This window comes from Chinchilla lanigera, unplaced genomic scaffold, assembly GCF_000276665.1.
Source record: "Chinchilla lanigera isolate Chin_1 unplaced genomic scaffold, ChiLan1.0 scaffold00096, whole genome shotgun sequence".
Lineage (NCBI taxonomy): Eukaryota > Metazoa > Chordata > Mammalia > Rodentia > Chinchillidae > Chinchilla > Chinchilla lanigera.
Genome location: NW_004955497.1, coordinates 3,773,495 through 3,786,545, shown reverse-complemented (window position 1 = coordinate 3,786,545; position 13,051 = coordinate 3,773,495). Strand labels below are relative to the sequence as shown.

The window sequence follows — 13,051 nt, the reverse complement described above, 5'->3', positions numbered from 1 at the left end:
TTAATCTTAATAAAAATACCTAATAAAATTTTTAGTATTCTAAGTTGCTAGAGAAGTGTTCACAGGGAGTGGTTTATATTGAGTTTTGGGTTGATTTTATAGGTTCTAATGAACATCCCAGAATATATGATGCTGTCCGTGTACCTTAGGTTACCATCCCTGTGTGATTGTTGTTCACAAGGAAAGATTGTTGAGCTGTGACTCAGTGGGAGAGTGCTTACCTAGCATGCATAGCATATGGGCCTGGGTCCAATCAGAGGAGATGGGGAGCTGATTTTTTTCAGGCTTAGTCTATTGCTTCTTATTTTCCTGGGTCCAAATTTCTTTAACAAGCTTGCCATTCTACGGCTCTTCTGGCTACTTCAAGGAACCACTGCATGTAACCGTGTCTAAGAGAATGGACAGGAAATGGACAGAAATCCAGCCTCATGTACTCCCTCTGGATTATCATTCTTGGGCAGTTGGCCCTTCCTCCCCCTTCTATTTCGTTTTAAAACGTTAAGCTGTTGCAGACCCAGTTGGCTGTTAAGCGTGTGCCTAGGTGTGTTCTGATAGACATGTTTGCTTTCCTTCTCTAAGGTAGATAGTTGTCTTCCTAACACGATTTATTGTATGTGTAAATTTGTAGGTTTGGGTTTTAAGGGTGCTGTTCCTGAGAATGACATGTGTGCAGGAAGAACATATTTCCACCCAGAGGAACCCAGCGCTGGGGAGGACATGAGCTAAGATGATAGGCAGATATGCTTTTTGTTGCTAGAGACTGCCACATGTGGTTGTGCATGTGTGTTTGTTGTGGCACTGCCCTCTGGGAGAGCGGGGATAGGTGGTGTGCTCACAGAGGAGCTATAGGGCTACTGGCCATTTACGATTAGAGGGTCTGGAGCTGGGAACCATGGCTGTCTTCTACATGGAATTACACTTACAGCGCACCAACTTCTGAGTACCTCTCTTTACTCCTTTTTTAGAATGCTTCCTTGATTTTTCTTTCAGGATCCCAGAAATGAGGGTAAGACACATATGCCACCAGAGGCGGAAGAAGGGCTCTCACCCGTGAGTATTTGACATCCGCTGAGATGATGGGGAGAAATACCAAGCCCACGGACCTCTGCGACATCTGCCCCCTGCACCTTCGCAAAGAAATACAAAAGGCTCTCAGATGAAAATAAGTTAATTTTGCTTTGGGGAAAAGCCAAAAACTCTTAGCCAATCAATACTGTTTTACCTTGAGAACTTCTGTGGGTTGCTGAATCAGAAGGCAACCGTCATCAGAGGTGAGCGCCGTACTTGAAAGAACGCAGACACAAAACACAGCAATGTTCTCTGACATCAGATGATGCTCGGATGCTGACAGGGAAAACAGGCTCATATCTGCCTGAAGAGCTGAACTTGGAGTGCATGTTAAAAGGAAACACAAACAAAGGACTGAAGCGGAAGGAAGAAAAATATTTTCATGGTTTTCAAGGACAAGTATGTTGGAAGAGGAGACAATGCAGACCAAGGAGAATAGGTAAATGAGTTAGTGTTTTCAGTAAGTCCTTTTCCAAATTTTGTTTTTGTTGTTGTTATTGTTTTTCTCTTTAAAATAAAAAAGAGAGATTTTAAGTTTTGTTGGGTTTTATGAAATGAAATGTAGCTTGGCAAAAACAAGTGAATGAGCTCTAGAGGAGAAAGTGAATTAACTACATTGTAGAGACACTTCACTTGTCAGTGATTAGTGTGTAATGTTTCGATCTAAGAGCTGAAAATAATTTCTTCGTGTTTACCCAGATAGCTTTGGGTTTTCTGCTTCTTGAGTGGGCTATTTTGATGCAGGGTTGACTACAATCTTCATAATGATATTCTATTTTATGTTCAATAATATATCTATATAGCTCAATACCATCAGATTATTACAAAAATATGAAAATAGAAAACTGTGAAGCATTTGGAATTGTACTGAATAACTGGAGACAGACGGTGGAGAGGGAACGAGGGAGAGAGAGAGTGAGAGAGCATAGTGTTAATTTTCCTTTTTAAACTGATAATAAAAGATAATACTACTTTCTCAGAGTTGTTATTTTATAGGAACACATGCTTATTTTGCAAGTGTGAGAATTAATGCAGAAATGTGTATTTGTTACTGGATCATTTCTATATGCTTCTTTTTCTTCTGAAAACATAACAGAACACTTTTTAAATTAAATTTGATTGACGTATTCAAGTAATATGTCCAAAAAGGAAACTTTTAGTGCCACAGTCCCAGCAAAAATCTCACACTTTGTAACCTAATGATATCAACAGATATAAAGACCTTTTAATTTTGCCTTTCCAAACTTATAACTTTGAAGAAAAACTGTTTTTCTCCTTAATTTTTGATATTTTTCCTCATTGGTCAGAGGAATTTATGCTACTTTTGCAGTAGAACTTGCCTCCTAGCATACTAGAATTAATTTTATGACTATTTTTAAATATGTGGGTATACAAGTGTATTGAAAGTACTCTATGGGTGTGATTTTTATTGAAAAATTGAAAGATAATTTTTTTTGTATTTTCTATTACTGTAAGAAGTCAATTGAGATTAATTTTATTACTATTACTAATACTAAATTGTTTAAGTATCAGAGAAGTCTATTTATCTACCCTGACTGATATGACCTTGCAGTATTTCTGTGGATGCTTTTAAACTTCTAAAATACTTCCACTCTAGTACTCCCTCCTCCAGTTCTAGAAGTAGATGATTTTTCACATTTACTGGTTGACTAATGTGTTATAAGTAATTTCATATGTACTTAATTGAGAGAGCAGTAATCACACAGAATCATAGATGCTAACTCTGTAAATTGTAGTAATCAGAATTGACTTGAAGCACCTAACAGATGTTATAAAACCAGAAAATGATGTCTTTGCAATCCCTAGGTGATACATTCTATTTATAATTAGAAAGAAGTATGAATTAACTTTTATTTTTTTTGCAGAGATTTGCACTATATTGGCTTTAAACACTTTAAAATTCCTAGTTTACTTGACGCTAACAGTATTAAGTGGATATAGCAACATTTATGAATATGTAGAGTAAATGTGTGACAGTGAGACCATTCAAATTAAAGTTCTGTTTTAAACCCGCTCATCAAGACTTGTAAAACTCATCTAACTAAGGCTGTAAATATATAACACTTGATTGCCCGATCTCCTTGTTCCTCAGAAAGATTATATGTAAGACCGAAAAGGGTCTGTTCTGGGCTTCCCGCATTCTGGGGAGTCGGTACTTGAGTTCACAGGTGTGTTGCAGAGAATCACAGCATTAACACACAAGACCTTCCCAGGCACTGGATTTATGCACGTATTTGAGAGAGAAGAAGTTAAATTATCTACCCAGTAAGTCATATAAAATGTTACGTATGTGAAAATAAAAGCAAATATATTGCTGAACGCACCATCTGAGATGTTAAGCCAAAAGCTGCAGTGCAAAGGATCTCCTTGGGGAGGGCTGCTTTGAGACTCGAGCCCCGCCCTTTGCCATCAGGAAGATGCTGGGACAGTGGTGCGTGACAGCACGGACAGGGATTCCAGATCTGGACCAGACTGGGCAAAGCCCCTGCACAGCCCAAGGAAGCCGCGGCTCTAGTTGCCATGCGCCTGGGAAAGTGACACGTTTGGCATGGATCGTTGCTGGTGGCAGTGCCCACAAGAAGACTCCAGTCTGTTTCAGGAGGGAGTCTCGTTCAGTTCCCTTGCCTTATTCAAGGAAGAGACTTTCTTCTTTTCTCTGAACAGGGTAAGTCCACTTCCCATTCTGTTGTCTTTGGCTTGTCTTTTGTTACTAGAGGATTTTGCTGGATGGTTTGAGAAGACAGACATTTAATAGGGGTGAATTTTTAAGGAAATCCAAAGAAAACCAAAGATCGATCATTGTAACTGACTGTAAACTCAGTTTTTGAGTCTGGAGGGTTGCAAGTTGAGAAGAGTTCTAGTTGCTGGACTTACAGCAGCACCCGCAGATGGCAGCGTGATGATGACAGCGGCGACTCGTGGGCTTCTTGGTTCGAATGTTTTGGGAGATGGTGTAGATGTCAGTGTCACAGTCGTGGCTGTTTCCTGGAGCACAGCATGGGGATGTGGTGAAAGTCTGAAAAGAGACCCACTGAGGTCACCCCAGTAGACCGGGACAAGCACTTCAGCTACAGTTGGTGACAGGTGCCTTCAAGGAAGAATCGAAGAGTATGACAAAAACTACATGGGAATGACAAAAGTGTAACAGGGCTAAAGTTAAAGAGCAGACAAAGGTTTATTTGCCTTGATGATTTTGCTATTTTGTAACATACATTTTAGAATAACAGCCAGAATAATGGTGATCACATTATACAATGAAGTGTCATGGATAGTGGAGGTCTTGACAAATTTTTGAATTTTTCACAATTTCTGAAATATTTATATTAATAGCACTTAGTGATATGAATATAACTTAAGGAAAGCTAAGTTTTTTTTAAAAAAATTGACAATATATTCTGTTCAATCCAACATATCAAGTAAACCTAATTATTTTTAATATCACTCACTTTACAATAAAAGAATTCACAAGTAGGTAAGATAGTTGTAAAAAGCTTCAGCTCTTTTAAAAGTAAAAATATTTGGTTCTCTGAAGTAGTCAAGGACAAGAAAAATATTAACAGAGGAAATTATTCTGATAAGACATAGATTTTTTTGTTTCCTAGGTAGATTACCTCAGAAGAAAAACTTTGACAATTTATTTTAAAGGCAACTTATTTTTAAGAGCAGTCTAGTAATCCAAGAAAACTCCAATAACTTATTTTATAAATAAATCCATCCCATCTTAGCTGGGTTTGCCCACATGGTGCAGGATTCTTTTTGTGATATTTTCCACAAGACTTCTGCAAGTGTAAAAAAAACAACTATTTAGGTTTTATTCTTTACTTTCCTCTCGCTCATTACAGAACTATTAAGTCATTTTACTGTAGAATAAAATTGCTGTGTTTTTCCCAGTGACACCATGCCCTGCATATTTTGTATACAAAGTATTTCCCTTCACCCTTACTTAATAGTTTCATTCACATATATTGATAATAGTTTTTAATGATTGGTAACTTTTTAAACTGAGAACACTAGGATACACACAATTGTGAACTGTCATATATCAGTATTTTATAGCAGACTAGAAATTTTTATGAATATATTATTTCAAAATTTCTATAAGCTACTTTGTAGTACAATTTTTTATACTTATTAACAGATCTGTGTTGGGAGCCACTGCAGCTGGTTATTGGTCAAGCGGTCAAGCTACCTCAGTACTGAAAAAGGCATACTGCCGGACAATTACAGTGGTTAGTCACTAGGCAACATTACTCCCCCCCCCCATGATACTAACTTTGCAAGTGTAAAATAAACGTCCCTACTGTTGAAGTCAGAGCTCATGCTCATCGGGCAAGAGTTAACTCCACCTGACCCCAGCTCTTGTCTCTTGTCTTTATTTTTCTCATACCCACTGTCGTTTCTCTCTGGGGTACAACGAGAGACCAACGAGGTACACTACAACCTGGACATATTTTGCCTCTCTATACCATGTAAAAATCAGCCAAAGTTGTATGAATTTCAACTTATGCTTGATAATTGATGTCAATAGTTTATCTGACTTAGAAATTATCAGTGAATACTTGTTACCTAACATCATTCTAAAGGCAGAGGTTACCAAAAGATTTTGAAAACTTTTCAGCAGACATATTATGACGTGAAACAAAGCTGGCCAGCATCTCATGTTATTTCCCTGTTAGCTCTTTTTACAGTCTATACATATTATATCAGTATCATAAAAGCACACACAAAAAGAGAGAAAACAAAACAAACCTTAAAAAGTCAAGTAAGTCAAAGTTTTGTGGGTGGTTTTACTGCCGGGCTTGGTATGTATGAAGGAGTAGATATCAAGCAGTCCATTTTTCACTTCATCTTCACTTAAGCACTTCTTTCTAGGTTAAATTCGTGAGATAATTTTAACATTTGGTTATAATTTACACTTATTCGATTAGTAAATCCAAATATAATTTTGGTATTATACTTAATGCGGATAAATCAGAACCTTTATTCATTTTTATTAAAGCAGTGCATCCAAAGTGGTCATATTTATTAAAGATTTCCTCAAATCATGTGAACTTAAAAACATTTGGGTTAGTTTTTCTGTTTCTGGAGGTTTGAGGAATACTTAATTTATATACATGATTGTCTGTTAGTCCCTTTGAATAGAACTGCTTTAAAGGATTTTGTAAACTAATTTGGCAGTACCTTCCAAGTGTAGAAATGTATCATGCATACCTAACACACATGAACATATAGACAGGTACAAATAGAGACCTTACAGCTTTCATTCTAAAATTTTATCCTTCAGTGAGCTCAATATAGTAATGTAATAAATACTCAGTGGTATATATAAATTTGGGGGGGAAGCCATAGGAGTTGCAAATTATCCTTAGTAAAATCATATCACAAGTTCAAAGTGAGTGCCGAAGTGGTGGGGCGCGTGGTCATCGAGGATTTGAGGGGTGAGAAGAGTTTCAGCCCATGGAGCAGTCCTATGCTCCTACCTAAAAGCTCCTTGCACTTTGCTAGAAGCCTGGGGCCCCAACCCAGCCTCTAGTCCATGGGCAGAGATGGCTGAGACCTCACTCAGCCTCTGTTTGCCTTGGGCTCTTACCCAGCCTGTAGAGCAGTGGTGGTGAACCTACGGCAGGGCGGTTACTTGTTTTCCTTTTAAGACACAAGATGGTAATGTATGAGTTGTTTTTTCTGAATGAAAACCTCAGTATGGAGGTTTAATTGCAGCGTTGGCACTTGTTGATAAGTAAGTGGGATCGGGCTGCAGTTATACCTGACCCGGGGACTGCAGTGTGCCAGGCAAGCTTGTGTATTTTTGGTTTTTTTTTGAGACAGGTTTTCCCTGTGTTGCCAAGACTGAGCTTGAACTCTTAAACTTGAAGTCCTTTGGCCTTGGTCTCCTGAGTAATTCACATTACAGGTGTGCAACATTGCGCCTGGTCAAGCTTCTGTTTTTGAAATCACTCACTCAGCTAACACATATTAAGCATTCATTATGTGCCAGGACTTAGACTATATCCAGAAATGAAATATAGATGCCTATTTCCATGAATTTTACACTTTAGCGAGCAAGACAGAAAACAAACAATAAATCTTATAATTACTTAAGTTATATGGCACATTATATGGTTGGGCAAAAGGAAAAGCAAGCAAGGAAAAGGCTGTGGGAACCCCCGGAGTCTAAGTGGAAATGTGGGTGATTGTTTGCAGTAGCATGGGCAGAAGAATCATCATGCAGGAGGTGAAATTTGAGCAAACACTTGAATGCAGTGAGGGACTTGGTCATAAACTATTAGGGAAAGAATGTGCCAAATGTAGCCTCTCAGCTGGAGCTGCGTGGCATGTCCCCAAAACAAGGAGAAGCCAGCCTAGCAGCAGAGAAGTGAATGGAGCCAAGAAGTTGAAGATCAGTTGAAGAGGCAACCAGGCACGAGGCCGCCGTGGAGGTCAGGGAGCCCATCGCAGGTGGGTGAAGTGGCGTGGTCTGACTGTGCTCTCTAAGTACTACTGTGACTGCTGTGTCCAGGGAGGAAGTGAGAATAGGGAAATGTAGCCTGAGTTGTTCTAATTTGGTGGCTACAACAGTCGAGAGTCTGAGGTATTCACCTGGTGGCCGTATCTGGTTATAGTGTCAATCTTTCATGTAGGATTATTGAATACTTTTCTAATGAATATTGACTACCCTGATTATTATATGTCTTAGTTACTTTCTTGTCTCTGAGATACAATACTCAGTGCCCACAAATTAAAGGAGGAAAGGTTTATTTTGGTTCACGGCTTGTGAAGATTTTAGTCCATAGTTAGCTGGGTCCAGGGCAGAGAGGAGTTGCTCAGGGCATGGCGAACAGGAAGTAGAGAGTGACCAAGGTAGGTAGGGGGGAGGAAGATAGACCTTCCCAGCCCACACCCCTTGTGACCCACCTTCTCCCACCACCCTGCACCTGACCACATTCATTAGCTATGAACTCAGCAGAGCACGGAGTTCTCAGCAGAGAACTCACCATGAGCTAATCACCTTTCAAAAGCACCCCCCCCCATGAGTGCATTAGGCTTAGACGGGACATCTAGGTACAAACTGTAACTATAGATACTGTGCTTTAACAGCAATAATCAGTTCCTGGATTCTCCAGTACCAGTGGGTAGTACCATAGTTCCATTCAGTTTTAGTGCTGACTACCTGAAGTTAGCACAGCTCCTAGAGGTTAAGGGCTGAGTCCCACAAGATTGATACTACTTTAGGTGCCAGCTACAAATGGGGCCCCAGACTACCTGTACCTCTGCCCACCCAGCTACAAATTAGAGGGTACCTAAGATTCTCCCCTCTGCTAGATTTGGTAATTTGCAGAAACGGCTTAATCCTCAAGAAAATGCTTTACTTGGGGTTACAGTTTATTGTGAAAGGGTACCATCTGGGTACAGCCGAAAGAAAGAGACACACAGGGCAAGGTGTGATGAGATGGACAGGCAGGGAGATTCCATGCCCCACCATATTTGAACTTTCGTTCACCAACCTCACAAGGACCTCAGCTTTGCTGTTTCAGAGTGGCATCTAAGTCTCATTTCACAGAAGTGCCTGATGAAAGCACCAGCCATGTGTGACTGAATTCCAGCTCCAGTTCCCTTCCCCTTCCTGGAGTTGAGGCGGCCAGAGTGAAAATGCTCAGCCTCTAACTGCGTGGTCTGTCCCTCTGGCGGTCACCCTCTATCTTGAAGTTATCTAGGGGCCACCAAGAGCCATTTTATTTTTTTTTAGAAATGTTGAATTAATTTCATAATCTCCTAATTTCTTTTGACTCTTTTTCAGTGTGGCTAATAGAATATTTTTAATAGTAGATATTTGAGTACAGAAAGATCCCATTCATCATGGGGAATTTGTACGCGTGCATAACCCCTCTTAATTCTTTGCTGTTCCCTTTCCCTCCCCTCCCTCCAACCCTCCTTCCCCTCCCCATCTGCAAAAGCTCTATTTCCATTTCTTCCCTTCACCTTTTTTTTTAAAGTTTAAATCAGGCCAGGGATATAGCTCAGAGGCATAAGTGCCTGCCTGGCAAGCACAACCTCCTGAGTTCGATTCCCGGTACCAAAAAAAAAACCCCTTAAATCCGTTTTCCCTTCTTTTCCTCCCTTTCCCCCATTTCTTGTACCCTTCCTATTTGAACAAGCCTTTCCTGCTTCCTAATATGTGTCCTCTATTTTGTCCCTTACTTATGCTTTGGGTTTCTCACAGCAGAGAAACAACGCGATATTTAAACTTGTGTGTCTGGTTTATTTCTCTTAATATTATGGTCTTCAGGCGCATCCATCATTTTCCTAAAAATTAACATCAGCTCAGATGAGGTGAAAAAAGGCTCCTTGTGAATCCTAGAAGACATTTCTATGAGTTAGGAGTGTCCTGTTACATAAAGCTTAGGTACTCTGTTCTGGGAATATGTATCTGTGTATCTATATAGCTATCTATACCTAGCTATATCTGTATCCCTATCTATCTATCTATCTATCTATCTATCTATCTATCTATCTATCTATCTACCTATCTACCTCCACAGTGGAAGTAACAAAAACTCAGATGGCAGAGCAAGGTCAGTCTTCCCGATAGCAGGCAACAGCAGAGTCCAAGTATACAAAAACAAATCCAGACAGGGAAGAGCAGGTGGCAGCAGCAGACCAGGAAACCCGCCAGCCCGATATACCTGGTGAGGGGCAGGCGTGAGGTCAGGCACACAGCCGTGACCTAGTAGCCGTTCCCCAGAAATAGAGCCAAGATGCAAAGACGAGCCAGTGGATTAATTATTCTACACCTCGTAGGTCTCAGGGCATCATGAATACAAACAAGGTCAGTTAATATTGTTCTCATGTCTCCATGGCTCCAAACTTGCGCTTGTTCAACAAGACCTTAGCCACCGAGCTGTTTACGTCTGCTTGAAATCTTCCGCAGTTGTTTCTGGGCATCCTCAGAGCAGTGACATCCCACAAGGGCTTGGGAACGAGTTTGCTCGTGTTCTTTCCACTGGAGCCTCTTGGCCCATGGTGCTTGTCATGACCGTGCAGCTGGTGTCCTAGGCAGATGCCATTTCCATGCATGTCAGGGCCACTTGAACCCGGAGTGACAGTCACCTCTGGATAGGAGGTGAGGGGAGGTGACTGGCTTATCCAGCTCTTGTCAACTGTGTCTCCAGGGAGAGGGCGGCACCACATGGACTTGGTCCCATCTAGGATTTCATGAAGTCTGTGGCTTCACCTTTTCTCGCAGGCTCAGAACCAGTCCTATTTGTGGCCAGAACAGAGCAGTGTGGGACCTGTCCTGTCCCCGTGTCTTTTCCCTCTCTCCTCTTCTGCATCTAAATAAAGCAAAACAGAACAAATCTTTTTTGGCCTCCTGTCAGACAAACAGCTTGTGTCATTGAAAGATGTAAACTTTGGAGCCAGACATAGGGGCTGGAATCTCTGCTTTGTCAATTGTTGGCCCCAGGGTTTTCTTATAGTAGAGTTATATTAGAGATGATTGGTACAAATCACTCAGCATGGTATTTCACCCAGAGAGGGAGAGAGAGAGAGAGAATCCTCCAAATGCCAGCGCAGTGTAGCCATCACAGGCTTTGTGCTTGTCTGAGTGTGAATCTCTCCCTCACCTCGTCTGTCCTTATGCAGATATTATAAGAAAGGTGCTGCCGCATCCCCTCCTAGACAAATGAGCAGTTAGTTGTAAACTGGTTTGTCTCGGCCCTCTAATTTTGTTCCAGAGATTTTCCTTCTTGACCACTCCATCCACTCTGTGTGACCCAGTATGCTATGACTTGTTCAGGAGTGGGGGTCGTTGAGTGGCATTGCCCATCACATAGGAAACACAACATCTTGCTAGTTCCTGAGAGAGAGAGAGAAGACAGCCTGCATGTGTGACTCAAGCCCTTCTGTTTGGTTTCTGTGGCCTGTGTCTGGACTGCAAGAGGTGACTCTTTACCTCCGTCAACCTCAGAAGGGTTTGAGTGCTATCTTCAATGTGCATCTGCTAGCTAAATGAACGTACCATTAAGATACATCCTCAGGTCTTGCTAGATTTTTAAAAATTAAAAATTAAAAAAATATTGCATCCCATTTCTCAGACCCAGATTTGGAATAGGATTTCAATGAATGGTCCAGAGGGTTATCATTATTTTATTTCTGTGTGGAGCCCACCCTACCATAACTTGGAAAGATGAGTCATGGAAGCCCCATCCCTAGAATTAAGGGTCTGTGGACTTATGAAGAACATTTTTCTTTGCCTTGTACTGAAAGGAGAGCACGCCTCAGTCTTCTCTGTATAGAAGAGTAGAAATGAACGTGTACCTTTGCTTTCCCACAGAACAGGAATAGTAACTGGTAGTCATCCACTACTAGAGGGGAGCCAAAGAAAATGCCAGTTGGAATAGGTCAGGGGAGATTTTTAAGGAAAATTTGGATTGGATCCATAAAGGACAAAGTAACTGGATTTTACATAATTACTACAATTGAACAGATGCTTCATCTGTTAAAGTCCTGTGTTTTGCTGACCAGCCAAAACATTCCAGACTTTCTATCGGCAGGATTTCACTGGGTAGTTATACAGTGGGCAGGGGAGATGTCTGTTTACTCACTGGTTCTCAAAATGAACGGAGTCTGCCATCCTCATGCTGCCTTATTACAGTGCTCAGGAAGTGACGCTGTCTCCAAGTACAGGACTGTGGTCCTTGGTTACAGAAACAGTAAGTGCCTCACGTTCTTATCATATAAAAAAATGAGCATCTTCCCAGGCAGTGATGGTCTCATTGCACCTCACAATAATCCTGGCAGGATTAAAAGTCCAGTTCCCAAGGCTGGTGAGAGACGTGGGGCACAGGCTTACTCACTGCCCTGAGAGAGGCAGAGGAGGGTGAAGTGGAGAAAATAAACAGCAAGGACGGTGGCGGTTAGGGTGGAGTTTCAACTTGATTGACATCAGGATCTGCCCGGGGATTGGTGGAGCACACAGCCGGGCGTATCTGGGTGGGTCAATGATGTGTGATTTTGGAGTCTGCCTCGGATCCCTTTCTCCTCTGGCGTTTTCCTCCCACTCTGGTTCCTGCCTGCCAGGAACTAAGCATCTTTGCTTAGCCACATCCTTTTGTTGTGATGTCTCTGCCTTGATAGCAGCTGAGCATGGACAGAAACTGAGCGAATTAAACCTCTCTTCCTTTAAAATGTGGCTGTCAGGTGTTCTATCTCAGCAACAGGAAAGTTACTCGTATAGTGACTCAGGAAAATACAGGACAAGCCTGGACAATTGCCTGACTGGAAGAATAGAAATAGCTGAAAGATGCAGGAAAAAGAAAGAAGTGCATTGTGGTTCTATTTCTGCATGTGTGTGTTCCATTTCATCAGTTTTATCACAGACTCTTTTAGGAATTTATGTTATAAGTTTTCTACTTTTGTACCTTGGATGAAGATTCTGCTAAGACACACTAATTATTAGCACACATTATGTTTATTTTTTTAATGTATTACTGCTACGGTCACCTCACTCTATTTCCATATTTTATATAAAATGTTGCAAAAGATAGCATTTAATCAAATATCTTCATCAGTGTGAGAGGAACTCAGAAAACACATGTGGCTCGGTATCCTCCAAAGTGGCTAATACAATGCAAGATGTGTCACCCCACAGCGTCCTGGGCCTGAGTCATGTCCTTCCTTCTTACTGCAAAGTCCCTTGGGTCACTCACTGGTGTGTAAGCATGACTGTCTTAGGCACTTACTGATTAGTTTTGTTTTGGCAGAGAAAAGGTTATCCTTGGGATAGCCTTCAATTTGTGGCAACCAAATAGCCAGCCCTTGTTAAAACTGATGCTGGTGTCAAAAGCCTCATGTAAAGTCTGTGCAATCCTATTTTATTATAACTTTTCCAGCACTTTAGAGAACTCACACTGCCCCCCTTTGAAAACAGACAAGCGAGGATGCTATTTTAGAAACAACATCATTT

The 13,051-nt window shown here is 41.1% G+C and overlaps 1 long non-coding RNA gene across 3 annotated transcripts; it reads right to left on the bottom strand.

Moving 5' to 3' along the window:
- Positions 1-2,192: 2,192 nt before the first annotated feature.
- LOC102016824 lies at positions 2,193-11,975 on the bottom strand. Of its 3 annotated transcripts, none has more exons than XR_001231426.1 (4): positions 11,691-11,975; positions 9,771-10,418; positions 5,839-5,957; positions 2,193-4,209 (listed from the first exon to the last, which is right to left on the bottom strand). It is a non-coding gene; the product is annotated as an uncharacterized LOC102016824 (long non-coding RNA). The 3 variants fall into 3 exon arrangements; XR_264202.1 differs by having other exon boundaries at positions 2,193-4,105; XR_001231427.1 differs by lacking the exon at positions 2,193-4,209 and adding an exon at positions 4,217-4,868.
- Between the last annotated feature and the right edge of the window lie 1,076 nt (positions 11,976-13,051).